Raw genomic sequence first — 4401 nt, forward strand, 5'->3', positions numbered from 1 at the left:
AACACAGAAATTAAAATCGAGCCATAAAATTAAATTGAAAACACTACCTCTTCTTTCTGTATAACCGTTTGGATCACACACTTTGTGTGTGATTCAGATAATCACACACAATTAACTCCATGTTACCAGAGTTCATATAGGTTAACACGATGAGAACAAAATGAAAAGTGCAATGAAAGAAAAAAAAATCTCAAAGGACCCTGAAAGATAAATCAAAAGGAGTAAATATATCAGTCAAACTCCTTGGCATTTCAAGTTCATTCTATTCACCACAGATTGTAGTCCATCTTGCTCCTCTTCTTTCACAGAAAGGAGGCTGAGAAAAGTCTAAATTTTTAAATGCATTTATTTAAAGAAAAGTAGTCTAAGAATTTGAAAAAAAAAATGTAGACCTGAAAGAACGTGACAGGTGAGATCAAACCAAGAGTCCACAGAGAACTCAGAAAAAATTTCAGTTGAAACATTATAGAGAAAGCACACTTCCTGTGAGAGGGTGTTAAGGCAATCATTTGCCCAATTAAATATCATGGTTATTAAAAGTGGTCAATGAGGCTATTGCAACCAACCACAATATATTGAAAATAAAACAGCATATCCAACAGGGTTCCAAAGTACTCTGTGAAAGCTGAATAGCTGTTTACCAGGCACAGAACCATGAACTCAACCTGTAAATGACTGCCAACCAATTCTAGGAATTTTCATAGATTATATGATAGTGGGAACTGCTCAGTTATCAGGGGACCATTACTCAAGAACTCTGGGGATGACAACTCATATCATTTGGTTATACCATATTTACTTGTATTTGGAGATTGATAACTGCATCCACACACATACACCCAGTGGTACAGGTGACAGAAATTATATGAGAGTGATGTAGCAAGTGTCTTCAAGAAGTGAAACCTAAATCGCAGGAGGAGCCTATCAAGCAAGTTGAGTTGGTCACGTTTTCTTGCTGTGACCCAAATACCTGACCAGAACAACTTGTGAAGTTTATTTTGAGGTCCCAGATTCAGAGATTCCGTCCATGTTCGGTAGACTCCGTTGCTCTGTCCTGGGAGTGAGACCAAACATCATGGCGGAAGGGCATAGCAGAGGGAAGCTGCTCACTTTGTGGCAGCCAGGAAGACAAAAGAGAGAGGGTAGAGCCAGGGCTTATGGCTCAGTGGTAGAGCGCTCGCCTGGCGTGTGTGAGGCACGGGGTTCCTTTCTCAGCACCACATATAAATAAATGAATGAATGAATAAACAAAAAATAAATAAATAAATAAATAAAAGGTTCCTTGACATCTAAAAAAAACCATTTTTTAAAAAAAGGTGTAATCCCAAGGGCATGCCCCCAATGCCTACTTCCTCCAGCCACACTCCACCTGACTACAATTATCACTAGTTCCATGGCCCTTTACATTACTACTCTACCAGATGGATGAATCCTCGGATCAGGTTCCAGCTCTCACGATCTAGTCATTTCACCTCTGGACATTCCTCATGAGCTAATTGGGTTAAATTCATACACAAACCATACTCAAACCATAACATGAGACCTAAGGAATTCTTGTTCATGAAGTTTGAATGCTTGGTACTAGCTATCGCTCAATATACTTCCATCGTTTTGAAAGCTTTTTACCTGCACCACCACAAATGGGGGGAAATGAAATGTGAGTGTCCATATCTTGAGAACTTGTCAAGTCCTTTCAATTGCACTGTGCATCCCACACCTATTCATCCCTGTCCGCATTAGCATGTGACTGATATCTCATGGTAGATGTGATTTATTTAAGCCAGTATCTGTTGTCAGCCTTCTGTAAGCACCAAACAGCACAGATATGCAGTACCTGCTGTGAGTGGAAAATGCATGGCCTACTTTGCCCTCTCCAGCCATTTTCTGCTATTTATGGGAGAGAGAGATGAGACCACTGCATGCTTAGAAGTTGAGTGAGTGCAGCTGAGGCTGTCTCACCAAGTAGACCCTCTCCCCCAAATAGTACCATTTTTGCCTGACTCAACTCCATGCTGTCCATTTTCTCTACATCTGGTTCTGGCTGCCAAAGAACAGAAGGGCTTCGGAAAGAGAAATTGCCCACTGGATGCAAAGGGCATGGCACTTCTAGCCAAAGATCCATGGATGTTGGGCTGGCAGCTTCCAGCAGTCAAGGCACAAATTCTGCAGCCTTCAGCTGCTGCCCAGGTGGGAGCCGACACCTGTGTGCTGCAGTGCATGGAAATGGCCAAGTCAGCAGGCCCAACTGAACGCAAGGTCCTAGATTTCAAGTCAAAGGAAATGCAGTAGAGCCAGATTCTGGAATGGACAGTTCAGAAACATAATGGAACTAAAATCCCAACATCTTCAATATCTACAAAGGAAAATCATCTCCAACTCTAATAAGCAGTCTTGCTTTTTGGTTACTGCAGAAATGTTCTGTCTGAAGATACAAATATGCTATGTGAATGTCATGTGTGCAACACATACGTCTCATATTGTGTCACTTCCAGTTGTACATCTCATATATGTGTATGTAATATTGTTATATGTAGGGCTCACTGGCTCTGGCTAAGGCAGGAGCCATGGCAATGTGGTGCGGCTACCGGAACCTCGGAGTGCGTCTTGGGCGCTTGTGCAGTAGTCTCCTGGCCCCCGCAAACACCCGCCACCGGAGCTTGACCACCTGCATCGATCAATTGAATGTGTGCAATCCTGCCCACAGCTTCCATGGGACTAAATGAAGAGCAAAAAGAATTTCAGAAGTGGCCTTTGACTTCGCTGCCTGGGAGATGGCTCCAAATATGGCAGAGTGGGACCAGAAGGAGGTGTTCCCTGTGGATGTGATGCGGAAGGCAGCCCAGCTAGGCTTTGGGGGTGTCTACGTCCACACAGACGTCGGTGGTTCTGGACTGTCAAGGCTTGATACCTCTGTCATCTTTGAAGCCTTGGCAACAGGCTGCACCAGTACCACAGCCTACATAAGCATCCACAAGTGAGTGACCAAGCTGGTCAAGCAAAGTGAGCATGTATGCCTGGATGATTGATAGCTTTGGAAGTGACGAACAGAGGCACAAATTTTGCCCACCGCTCTGTACCTTGGAGAAGTTTGCTTCCTACTGTCTCACTGAACCAGGAAGTGGGAGTGATGCTGCATCCCTCTTGACCTCAGCTAAACGACAAGGAGATCATTACATCCTCAATGGCTCCAAGGCCTTCATCAGTGGAGGTGGTGAATCAGATATCTACATAGTCATGTGCCGAACTGGAAGACCAGGCCCAAAAGGCATCTCATGCATAGTTGTTGAGAAAGGGACCCCTGGCCTCAGTTTTGGCAAGAAGGAGAAAAAATGTCAGTGTGCTGGACCCCATGCTTCACAGGCTTCTGTCTACAGGGAGGCCCACCCTGTGTGGTGGCTTGTTGGGCAGCCACCCAGTCCCTGATTTTTGCCAGGTGGGATGGAACTCCCAGCCAACTCGTGCCATAATCTTCAAAGACTGTGCTGTCTCTGTGGCCCACAGAATTGGGAGTGAGGGGCAGGGCTTCCTCATAGCCATGAAAGGACTGAATGGAGGACGTATCAATATTGCTTCCTGCTCTCTGGATGCTGCTCACGCTTCAATCATCCTCACCCGAGATCACCTCAAAGTTCGAAAGCAGTTTGGAGCACCTCTGGCCAATAACCAGTACCTGCAATTCCAATTAGTAAATATGGCAACAAGGCTGGTTGCCTCACTGCTGATTGTCCATAGTGCTGCAGTGGCTCTGCAGGAGAAGCAGGAAGATGCAGTGGCTCTGTGCTCCATGGCCAAGTTCTTTGCTACAGAAGAATGCTTTGCAATCTGCAACCAGGCTTTACAGATGCATGGAGGCTACGGCTACCTGAAAGATTATGCTGTTCAGCAGTATATGCGCGATTTCAGGGTCCACCAAATCCTAGAAGGTAGCAATGAAGTGATGAGGATGCTGATCTCTCCAAGCCTCCTTCAGGAATAGCACCCATACTTGATATTCTGGCATGGTGGTCAGTGTGCAACTGCAATCAGGGTGGTTCCATGTGGGCTCTTTGGTTCTAGGTGAATTATGGATTATATTGAAGTGCTGAACTCTTCCAGAGTTGAACTTGCATATGTGTTGATAGCAGTGTTGGCTCTCAGACTGGAGCAGAGTCCCTAGTAGAACTGGAAGAGCTGTTCTGAAGAGAAATGTCACAAGAAGACCTTCCACCTTGTTTTCCTAATGTCAGAGAGATAACCAGTGAATTTTCTGAACCAAAGTCTGTCTAGATCTGCATTTTCTTAATTTATCTCCATTTTGCTGGTTCACTGGATCCTTCTTCTTGGGGCCTAGGTAGATCCACTGAGGCTTTTCTGGGCAAAGATGTGAGGAGGGGAGGAGAGAGAAAATCCCCTCTTGTGTAC

The 4401-nt window shown here is 44.9% G+C and overlaps 1 pseudogene; it reads left to right on the top strand.

Annotated features, from left to right (window-relative positions):
* Nucleotides 1-2564: 2564 nt before the first annotated feature.
* Nucleotides 2565-4059, top strand: LOC124962894 (isobutyryl-CoA dehydrogenase, mitochondrial-like; annotated as a pseudogene).
* The last annotated feature ends 342 nt before the right edge of the window (nt 4060-4401 follow it).

This window comes from Sciurus carolinensis, chromosome 13 (genome assembly GCF_902686445.1).
Source record: "Sciurus carolinensis chromosome 13, mSciCar1.2, whole genome shotgun sequence".
Lineage (NCBI taxonomy): Eukaryota > Metazoa > Chordata > Mammalia > Rodentia > Sciuridae > Sciurus > Sciurus carolinensis.